We start from the raw sequence: 12,334 nt of genomic DNA on the forward strand, positions 1-12,334 counted from the left end.
ACTGTTTTGCACTGCTATGCAGTTCTCCTGTCTTTGGGGGAATATGTCTGGGTCGGGAACCATCTGTCAGACATTCTGGTAACACCAGATCTTAGAAAGCAATGTCTCTCCCCATGAATGCATTTATTTGATTTTCATTAAAACGTAGTTTCTGCCATTTTGGAGCTTGGAAGATGAATGTTCATTTTCAAAATGAAGAAATTGTGAAATTCAATTAAGAAACGTAATGCATTAGAGAACAACAAAACCAAAAAAGTATTACAAAAAATTCTCCCTCATTTCAACATGACTGTGCAATTGGAATATAAGAATGCTTGGAAAGTAATACTCTCTTTCATGTACTCTCGCGCTCACTCATTCACTCACTCATTCACTCACTCAAACACTCACTCAAACACTCACTCACGCACTCATGCACTCACACACTCTTTGTTGGGAAGTATACGCAACCATATACCAGAATACAAGACAATAATACTGTAGAACAATTACTGAATTTTTAGATGAGTGCAGTAGGTGTTAGGTCGTTCCACCAATCTGGTACCTTTTTAGATGTGTAACTTGGTTTAAAAAAACAAACATTTGATTTCATCAAATTCTGTCATAAAGAGAATTTAATAAAAAAACTTGTTTTCCCATCTCAAGAGMTAAATGAATAAAATAGTATAGTAAGTGCCAAATAAAATAACACAGTTGACCGTAACACAGTTGACGATTTCATCTTAAATCAGCCATAAATCCTCTTGTGACAGGGGAAATGTAAGTTTGTGTGCAACAGGGAGAGGGGCAATTGGCTGCAAGCTTCACACAAAAAAGAAATAGTTWAAAATAATGTAGCCTGTCTATCTATTGGTAACAGTACTGACGTGTTATGCTCGACCTGCTCAGTTTTCCACCACAAAACACCAAAAATCGTAGATCCAGCTCACCTGCTTTTACACTATGATTTGACTATTAGTTGTTCAATGTTTATTTTTATTAAAAAAATTTAAATTACAATAGTTTCGTCATATTAAAACGAGAGTTCAGTTGACGTAACAGCGTTGACCTTAAAATGAGGGAGGGTGTACTGAGGGACATGTCAAAATGCAGAATTTTGTAACTTTAGCAAGTCTTTATTTATATTCATAATCAGATTTATTGAATTCTCTATGTGCTTTATATTAAAGGGAACTTCACTAAATATAACAGGCTTTTCAAATTCTAAATTGGGGGACAGTTTCTAATTAAAATATCAAAGGGACACAAAAGGCACTCATTTTGTGGAACAACCCAGATATTTCTATCAAATAGTATTTCATTTAAAACCAATCACAGATTGTCGAAGGATTGCTGAAAATACAAACTGGCCAGTGTAATGCATCAACTGAGAGACAGTTTAAATCACAGCACCATACAAACATCATGCAGAACACAACTCAAACAGTGCATCTCTCAAAATACTTTTTACATAGGAAGTTGAATCATATAAATACATACGCCAACGTATCATACAGTAGTTGTGTTGCTAAACTTTCCTCATGGCGTGGGGGCTCTATCATGACTCACTATCCTAGGGCATGCCCGCTAGTCTTTTCCTGAGTGCGCTCTCTCTGTTTCTCTCTCTGTTTCTTTCTCTCTCTCTCTCTCTGTTTCTCTCTCTCTCTGTTTTTCTCTCTCTCTCTCTCTCTCTCTCTCTCTCTCTCTCTCTCTCTCTCTCTCTCTCTCTCTCTCTCTCTCTCTCTCTCTCTCTCTCTCTTCTCTCTCTTCTCTCTCTCTAAGATTAACTCTTTCACAATAGTTAATTTACTTTATAGTGAGTCAGAGAGACGAGGAGAATGACCTTAAATGGAAATTACAACCAACACGCCCACCTAACTGCAACAACAACAGACAACACAATGACAGAAAGACAATGACTCTTTGAGAGGTCGCCTAGCAACAAGAAACACTAAAAATACATGCAGAGGTGCACACTTTATCTTGCCTCTATTTGCTACAAGTATATTAATAAATGTATTAAACACACTTCAAAATATGAGCACATGAACTTTTGTTACAGCCCAAGGACCAGAGAAATCCCTTTGAAGCTGCAAAGCAGAAACTTCCCTCCCAGGGGTGCTCATACCTGAAAAACATTCCTTTCCTATTTCTGGTGATTTCGCAAAAAAAAATCTGATTAAGGACAATATCAACAACAAGGATGTACAGTACTGTGATTTTTTTCTGTGATTTATGTTTAATGTTCAATAGACCAGAATAAATAATACATAGTATATTATAGAATATTGATTGTTCATATTGACTATACAAGCCCTTGAAATTGAATTGTGATCTTTACCCTCCTGTGCTATGCTTGGTATCAAACCAACTCTTGATACTGAAAACTGTCTGGAATAACAATTGAGCTGTGACATTTGACATCTGGCAAGGCTTACGACAGGTCAAGCGTTTAAATTATTTAAATTCATTGCTACTCTCATAGATAACAGATCAGAAAATAGCTTTCTACTGCTGAAACACTACAGTAACCAGCCTCAACTGGGTAATAGGAGAAAAGTTCAACTGATAAAGAGGGGATTGGGGGAAGAGGGAATGCCTGGTTCTGCAGGGTACAAGGGTGGCATGGTTTCACTCCAACAGAGTCATAATTGCACAATTTGAAGTGTTCTGTGGCTTGATTCATATAACCTTGACTTTGGATTGCTCTTTAAAGCAAGCCTGGTCCCTGGCCGTACAGGAACTGGTATGAGATACACAGGCATTCAGTAGAGGCAGACCTTCTACCAGAGTCCTCAACTCTGGTAGAAAGTCAGACTTAGTCACACCTAAGGGCTCTTTTCAATCCGTATCCCAGAAGGTCAGCGTTACAGCTGTGTATATGCTGGAGCTTCTCATGCTTCAGCTGTGTGCTTCATTCTAGAGGTCGACCGATTAATCGGAATGGCCGATTAATTAATGCCGATTTCAGGTTTTCATAACAATCGGCAATCGGCATTACTGCGTGGCAGGAGACTGCGTGGCAGGCTGACTACCTGTTATGCGAGTGCAGCAAGGAGCCGAGGTAAGGTGCTAGCTAGCATTAAACTTATCTTATAAAAAACAATCAATCTTAACATAATCACTAGTTAATTACACATAGTTGATGATATTACTAGTTTATCTAGCTTGTCCTGCGTTGCATATAATCGATGTGGTGCCTGTTAATTTATCATTGAATCACAGCCTACTTTGCCAAACGGGTGATTTAACAAGCGCATTTGCGAAAAAGCACTGTCGTTGCACCAATGTGTACCTAACCATAAACATCAACGCCTTCCTTAAAATCAAAACACAAGTATATATTTTTAAACCTGCATATTTTGTTAATATTTCCTGCTAACATTAATTTATTTTAACTAGGGAAATTGTGTCACTTCTCTTGCGTTCTGTGCCACAGAGTCAGGGTATATGCAGCAGTTTGGGCCGCCTGGCTCATTGCGAACTGTGTGAAGACCATTTCTTCCTAACAAAGACAGCCAACTTCGCCAAACGGGGGATGATTTAACAAAAGCGCATTTGCGAAAAAAGCACAATCATTGCACGAATGTACCTAACCATAAACATCAATACCTTTCTTAAAATCAATACACAGAAGTATATTTTTTTCAACCTGCATATTTAGTTAAAAGAAATTCATGTTAGCAGGCAATACTAAACTAGGGAAATTGTGTCACTTCTCTTTCGTTCATTGCACGCAGAGTCAGGGTATATGCAACAGTTTGGGCCGCCTGGCTCGTTGCGAACTAATTTGCCAGAATTTTACGTAATTATGACATAACATTGAAGGTTGTGCAATGTAACAGCAATATTTAGACTTATGGATGCCACCCATTAGATAAAATACGGAGCGGTTCCGTATTTCACTGAAAGAATAAAAGTTTTGTTTTCTAAATGATAGTTTCCGGATTTGACCATATTAATGACCTAAGGCTCGTATTTCTGTGTGTTATTATATTATAATTATGTCTATGATTTGATAGAGCAGTCTGACTGAGTGGTGGTAGGCAGCAGCAGGCTCGTAAGCATTCATTCAAACAGCACTTTCCTGCGTTTGCCAGCAGCTCTTCGCAATGCTTCAAGCATTGCGCTGTTTATGACTTCAAGCCTATCAACTCCCGAGATTAGGCTGGTAATACTAAAGTACCTATTAGAACATCCAATAGTCAAAGGTATTTGAAATACAAATGGTATAGAGAGAAATAGTCCTATAATAACTACAACCTAAAACGTCTTACCTGGTAATATTGAAGACTCATGTTAAAAGGAACTATCAGCTTTCATYTGTTCTCATGTTCTGAGCAAGGAACTTAAACGTTAGCTTTTTTACATGGCGCATATTGCACTTTTACTTTCTTCTCTAACACTTTGTTTTTGCATAATTTAAACCAAATTGAACATGTTTCATTATTTATTTGAGACTAAATTGATTTTATTGATGTATTATATTAAGTTAAAATAAAAGTGTTCATTGTTCATTCAGTATTGTTGTAATTGTCATTATTACAAATATATATATATAAAAATAGGCCGATTAATCGGTATCTGCTTTTTTTGAAAAATCATAAATCATAATCGACCTCTACTTCATTCTATATCTAGAGGACTCCTGATATCTCCAGGAGTGATAAGAATAATTTTTGTCTTAATCTGTTGTTGTCTAGTATGGTGTTTTTGCTAGCTAGGGCTGTCTACTTTAAGTGCTTCCTGTCTTCCCAGTAGACTATTTGGTGTGTGAACTGCTGACTGCTCATAACTTGCAGATGATTGTTGACACATCAACCAGGATTATTAAGGGGCAGGGCAATTTGTGACTGTTGTTTTGGTAATCAGTGGCTGTATTGGAGGGGGAGGGGTTTCTCCTCTCTTAGGCAATCAGCAATTAGTACTGGGAGGTGTGCTCTTCACCTCCGCAAGGCAATTTGCAATTATTGTTAGTGCTTTACTCTCAGCGATGGTCGTGTTAGCGGCGGTTTCGGCGCTTAAACTAAAACCGCTGCTGTAACAAAGACGGTTCTGCAGAGTTGTTTGAGGAAGGAAAGAGAGGAAGGCTCCACACCACTCTCTCACTTGATTATCTTACATGGTAATTTATGATGATCTAATTTTGCTCTTTTGTAGCTTTGACAATTGTGTGTTTTCTATACCGGTTTGCTATTCTCCCTGTAGGCTTTAGATGCTCCCCACCCCTTGGTTTCAACCCTTCTAATTTAGTGTCTGATCTCTGGCAGCGTAGTTCCTCTCAGCCTATGCTGCCCTTCCATCCCTTGACTTTTTGGCCCTGACGGAGACATGGATCACCCCAGAGAACACTGCTACTCCAGCTGCGCTCTTCATCTGATTACGTTTCCTCTCATAGTCCGAGAGTATCTGGCCGTTGCAGTGGTGGCACAAGGCTACACATTTCTCTATCAATTGTCTATCTCCTCATTGAAATTCCACGCTGTCACTTGTCCACTCAAGCTTAGCATTGCTGTCATGTATTGCCCACCATGTGCCCTTAAAGAGTTCCTCAATGAACTTCAGACCTTTCCTGATGATGGCTCACCGCTCTTCATACTTGGCGACTTCAATGGCAGGTAGCCTAGCGGTTAGAGGGCTTACCCAGCAGTTAGAGGGTTGCCAGTTTGAATCCCGGGTCCGAAGGGAAAAATCTGTCAAAGTGAGCTGGCAACCAGAGGGTTGCTGGAATCAAATCCCAAGAGCCGTGGTGCCGTTGAGCAAGGCACTTAATCCCCCACAACAACAGCTCCCCGGGCACCCAGTGTGGCAGCCCCCCGCACCTCTCCAAAACATGTATGTGTCTCTTTCGGAGGGGTTGGGTTAAAAGCGAAAGTCAAATTTTGTTCGGACCTTGTGTGCAATTGACCAATAAAGTAATCTTAATCAAGCTCCCCAACGTCTGCCTTTGATTCATTTCTTTCCAACTCTTTCTTTCCCCTCCTTACCACTCAATCCCTACCCAGATGGTTATGCATGTTGCAATTTTCGCTCGCTCTCTCCCAATAATCTCTCCTCTTCTATCCTATCATCTCTCCCTTCTGCTAAATCCGTATCCCTCCTGTCTCCTGATTCTGCCTCTTCAACCCTACTCTCTTCCATTTCCATATCCGTAGGTGAATCCTGTTTCCATTGATCATCCTTGATATGTTTCAACAACTTGATTGGAGTCCACCTGTGGTAAACTKAATTGATTAGACATTTATTTGGAAAGGGGCACACCTGTCTATATACAGTGCATTCAGAAATTATTCAGACCCCTTGACTTTTCCACATTTTGTTATGTTACAGCTGTATTCTAAATGGATTAAATAGTGTTTTCCCCTCATCAATCTACACACAATACACTATAATGACAAAGCAAAAGCTGGTATTTAGAAATGTTTGCAAATGTATAAAAAAATWAAACTGATATGACATTGACAAGGGTATTCAGACCCTTTACTCAGTACTTTGTTGAAGCACCTTTGGCATCAATTACAGCCTTGGGTCWTRTTGGGTATGACGCTACAAGCACTCCTGCGTTGTCTTGGCTGTGTGCTGAGGGTCGTTGTCCTGTTGAAAGTTGAACCTTCGCCCCAGTCTGAAGTCCTGAGAGCTCTGGAGCAGGTTTTCATCAAGGATCTCTCTGTACTTTGCTCCGTTCATCTTTCCCTCGATCCTGACTAGTTTCTCAGTCCCTGCCGCTGAAAAACATCCCCACAGCATGATGCTGCCACCATGCTTCACCGTAGGGATGGTGCCAGAGTTCAGTCTTGGTTTCATCAGAACAGAGAATCTTGTTTCTCATGGTCTGTGAGTCCTTTAGGTTCCTTTTGGCAAACTCCATGCAGGCTGTCATGTGCCTTTTACTGAGGAGTGGCTTCCGTCTGGCCACTCTACCATAAAGGCCTGATTAGTGGAGTTCTGCAGAGATGAGTTCAGTTTGGCCGGGCGGCCAGCTCTAGGAAGAGTCTTGGTGGTTCCAAACTTTTTTTCATTTAAGAATGATGGAGGCCACTGTGTTCTTGGGGACCTTCAATGCTGCAGAAATGTTTTGGTATCCTTCCCCAGATCTGTGCCTCGACACAATCCTGTCTCGGAGCTCTACGGACAATTATTTCGACTTCATGGCTTGGTTTTTGCTCTGACATGCACTGTCAACAGAGATTTTGTTGTTGTTGCATTGTATGTGTCTCAATCCACCGCATCTGCCGATGTTGCATTTCCTCATCTGCGGTGAAAGTGGCAGAGCTACAGCGGTGTTTGACAGACCTTGACACATCCAGAAAATTGGTCATCAAGGACAACAAAAAATCATCAAGGACAACAACCACCCGAGCCACTGCCTGTTCACCCCGCTATCATCCAGAAGGCAAGGTCAGTACAGGTGCATCAAAGCTGGGACGGAGAGACTGATTAACAGCTTCTATCTCAAGGACATCAGACTGTTAAACAGCCATCACTAGCACATTAGAGGCTGCCACTTTAAGGAATGGAACASTAGTCACTTTAATAATCTTTACATATCTGGCATTACTCATCTCATATGTATATAGGTTATTCTATACTATTCTACAGTATCTCATTCACTTAATGTTTACATATCTTGCATTACTCATCTCATATATTGTATTCTATACTTTTCTACTGTATCTTAGTCTGTTCCATCCATATGTATATAGTCTTAATTCATTCCTACTTAGATGTGTGTGTATTGGGTATATGTTGTGTAATTTGTTAGATATTACTTGTTAGATATTGCTGCACTGTCGGAGCTAGAAGCACAAGCTTTTGAGAACAAAAGTTATAAATTCCCTGCTTGTGGTGTGTGATCCATTGAGATGCCAAACAACAAGCATCATGAAAACTTCCTGAAGCATATGTCCCAGGTTGATCAGAGCAGATGGAGGATGAGGAAATGAGGGCACAGAGACTACGCTTAATGATTATGTAATGTAAGAAAAGTTATTTATGGAGACTTTTACACTGAACAAAAAGTAAACAGTGAGAGAGTAATGAATGTGCAGTGATGGGTCAGGTGTGGCAGTAACTGGAATACTGAATCACAGTAACCAGGGTCTGTCAAGCACATTGTTTTACACTGACAAATGCAGTTCAGATTCAATAAAACAATGTTTACTCGTGTGAATCAATAAAAAACAGCATACTGATACAAACATGTGTTCTCGCTGCATGGGAAGAATGACATTTTTTATATATCCTGTAAAATCAGCCACCAGTTATGATTAAAAAGGGCTCCAAGTCCTGATTAAGGAATAAATAAAACTCAATTTTGAACAATAATAAATAAACAACTTTTATTTCCACTGATCATACATTAAGCGTGCATATTAATCCAAATAAAAGCAGCAATGATCATGTAATTATAAATACATCTAGAAATAATAACAATGGATCTGAGGATCCTAAATTTCAAAAACAAAGTCTACACACTATCCTTARGCAAATTATAGTAAGGTTTGGCAATCATTTGGTTTATGTCTTTTTTTCATTACAGTATCATCATAGTTTTGTTTATTTGTTGCCATTTCAAAAACTGTACACAGTATGTGCTATGTTTAGGAAATAAACTAACCGTCAGGTTTTAAAACCTTTTTTCTCCTCTATGCAGTGCTTTGACATAGTCATGTAGGTGAAATATGTTCAAAGCCTGAATGTGACAGAGAATAATGCAAAAAGATTTGTGAGGACTCAGAAGTGTAGACATTTCATCATTAAAATCCATACCCCCATGTTGAGTAAACATTTAGGATGGAATAAAGCAATGCCTTTCATCAAACTCTGAAGACAAGGAGTACATATACCTTGAATTATGATTCACATCCACACGCTCACACACTCATACAAAACCCTTGGAAAAAATGTGCTTCTACAGTACATCGTCTCAAATTAAAATTGTAAAGCACACTTTAATTAAGCTGGAAATCTCTGGCAGAGATTGTCTCACATAGATTAGTGTCCTGTATAAAAAATATCTTGGAAGAAGTCCTTATGAGACTGAGGTTGTCCTCAGACAGAGTGTGGATCAGGGAACCAGGCAGTGATATATTCACATGTTACTGTATTCAGCTTGGATTCACATCTAGACTTTCACTCATGAGGATAGCCGTATTAAAATGTTACATACAATACTTCAAAATGTTTCTATCATACAATTATTCTTCACTCAATACAACAAAACACACTCACGCTCTCACATGTACACACCGAGTAGTAATATTATTCTTTGACATGATATACAACAAATAGTTTGAGATAAATATTAATATTAATCTTATTAACAAACACAACAGCTTTTCAACTGATCACCATTTCCTGAATAACATCTGACATTATGTTTTGGCCTCAGTGGCTACTAATTCTAATGCAGTACCGTGCCAACTGTAGTTATCCCATTAACTCCTATCACAAGTTATTTTTGACCCTGTTCAAAGAGAATATGGCACTGTTTTATCTACAAACACTTACATTGTTCAAACATCTTGACTATCTTGACTTTTCAATAATGAAAATCCATTTAGAAAATGTCCACAACACAAGCACACAACGTTGTTGAAAAAGAAGAGAGTTAGGATGGGCTGAGAGTAGTAGTCAATGTTCAGGGCAGAGGCTGAGAACCTTCATGGGAATGACAGTGCTTGTGGGGCGTCAGGGGTTACATAGTTGGTCAACCAGGAACCATGTTCACAATTGGGGAGAAGGAGGATCTGGGTCAGCTCTTCTGAGTCAGTGTGCTATCATCTCCAAGAAATTGACTGATTGATTAGGGTCATCCTCTATCTGAATGGAGAGATGCAGGAGACGATCAGTGGGGCTAAAAGAGCTAAGTGTTCAGGATAGACTATAAACAAAATAGGAGCATTCTCAGAAGAGTCAAAGGTCATTTAATTTCCCTCGTTTTGTGCAGACAGCCTATTTAGATAAAGCTATGCCTCAAGGCATAAGTCATCTGAAAACATACACCAAGTCATTAACTGGTGCCAGTACGCTTCCAACAGAATGGCTAAGGCTGCCATCCATGCCATTGTAAATGGGGTAAAAGTCTTCAGAGTCAAGCATCCACAGTAGCAATAATAATAAACAATATAAATACTTTAAAACACTCAGAAAAGTACACAAAAAGGAGAGGGATAGACATGTAAACAATAGGAGACAAGCTCTCTCTTCTCTCTCAGAAGCCTGGCACGTGGCAGTAAGCCTCCAGGGAGGACAGCAGGATGTAGAGGAACCAGAGGGAGAAGAAGAAGAGGGAGGTGAGGAGTTTCGCGGTCCGCGGGCCCCCCAGTTCTCCCCCTGCCACGCCGGCCCGGCGGCGGTACATCAGCACCAGGACACACACAAACGCCATGATGGTGAACAGGGTGACGGAGAATGCCAGCGAACCAGGCTGCACAAGGAACTTCTTGCCCTTGGTCTTCCAGTAGACGGCCGCAATGGTCCATGCCACGCCGATGCCCAGGAACACGTTCACTGCATTACTGCCCGTTACGTTGCCGATGGAGGCGTCAGCGTACTGGTCCTGGATGGCCGCCACTTTACTGGCAAATGTGTCTTTGTGAACATAAAGTAAGCAGAAATAGATGGTTAGAAATAGGTAACTGATTCTGACACGGACAAGAGACGGATACAGCCCAGAGAAAGAGTGACAGACAGAGAGAGTAGGCTACATAGAGACAGGCACCCACCTGGAACAGAAGTCCCCAGGGCCACAAATACTACGGCAGTGACAGAGTCCTTAAGCCCCACTGTGCAGCCGAAATGAGAGGCCAGGTCCCCGGTCACAGCCGTCAGAACACCAATCAGGGAGATGGACACAAAGAAGCAGGCCCAGCCATTCCAGTACTCTGTGGGCGGGACAAAGGCGAACAGAACCTTCCAGAACACTGTGAGGAAGTGCATGATGTAGTCAAAACAGGACGGGAGGCGCTCCTCCCCACTCTCCTCCTCATCATCATCCCCTGGGGGAGAGAACGAGAGGTGTTTACACATATAGTACAAATCATTCTGATAAGATACAGCGTTTTATTCAATTTTTACGTGGTACAAAATTACAGTTACATTTTACATTTGAGTAATTTAGCAAGCAGACACTCTTATCCAGAGTGACTTACAGTTAGTGCATTTATCTTAAGATAGCTAGGTGAGACAACCACAAATCACATATTGAGGACATTTTTCCTCAATAAGGTACAGCAGTTATCAACAAAGTCAGCGCTAGTAGGGAAATAAAAGTTTCACCTTTATTGCTTTGCTTGGGATAAAGTTGAACTTGACACTGCTTCTTGCATCTATACATTTTCAAACAGCAACTTTGTGTGTCTGTGATTTCATTACTGCTACCTCCCAAAGTAGAGGGTGTGATTTCTCTGCCCTGAACACCACTCCTCTCACTCTGTTAATGCAAGAGCATGCAGCGTTAGTGAGTCTGTCCCAGAGATTTAGGAGTGAAGGAGAGAGAGGCACTCACCTGCACTGACAGTGACAGCATTGACAAACTGCTCTCTCCAACTACTGCTGCCCACCACCAGAGCAAGGTTAGTCTTCTTAATCAGCTTATCTACTGTGTTCTAAACAAACAAACAAACAAACAAAAACACAATCAGATTTCAGCCTAGACTAGAGTTATCAATACATAGAATGGATAGAAGTGTCATATTTTGAGTGGAAGGGGTAAGGGTTGGTTTGATGTTTCCAATTTGTGTGGTAAGCAATGTAATCTCGCCCAGTTTGTTCTTCATTTGTTAGAGGGCAATGACCCATCCCTCTTTTTCAGTTGCTCCACTGAGCGGGTGACCTGGCTGGCCTCTGTCCAGACAGTCTCCTCACAGGAAGAGGGAGGGCAGATCTCGACAGGAGTAACAAGACAGTGACCTCTCTCACTGGCGAAAGACATGTTTATAATAAATGTGACCCGTTTCAGGAACTAGGCGTATGTTAAGATGGCGCCGACAGATATGGAAGCTCTGCTTCTAGCTCCTAAGCAACTTTGCAGTATTTCGTTTTTTTGTGTCTTATATTATTAGCCCAGAAAGTTTTTTGCATTATTACATACAGCCGGAAATAACTTTTGGATATCAGAGCGGTGGTAACTCACCAGCATTACGACCAGGAATATGACTTTCCCAATTTGTATCCTTTGTTCGTACCCCCTAGGGCAATTAAATTTATCCCAGAGGCTGCTCCAAGATACCGCCGGCGGAGAAAAGGTTTTCGGAGTGGATTTCTAGTCCGAATCAGGAGGCGTGCACACCATTCACCGCTCCCGAGTATATTACTTGCTAATGTTCAGTCTCTGGACAATAAAGTAGACGAG

General features: G+C 40.6%; 1 pseudogene; it reads right to left on the reverse strand.

Annotated features, from left to right (window-relative positions):
* Window positions 1-9,735: 9,735 nt before the first annotated feature.
* LOC111963705 (sodium/calcium exchanger 1-like) overlaps window positions 9,736-12,334 on the reverse strand; it is an 89,403-nt pseudogene continuing 86,804 nt past the window's right edge.

Source organism: Salvelinus sp. IW2-2015, linkage group LG5, assembly GCF_002910315.2.
Source record: "Salvelinus sp. IW2-2015 linkage group LG5, ASM291031v2, whole genome shotgun sequence".
Lineage (NCBI taxonomy): Eukaryota > Metazoa > Chordata > Actinopteri > Salmoniformes > Salmonidae > Salvelinus > Salvelinus sp. IW2-2015.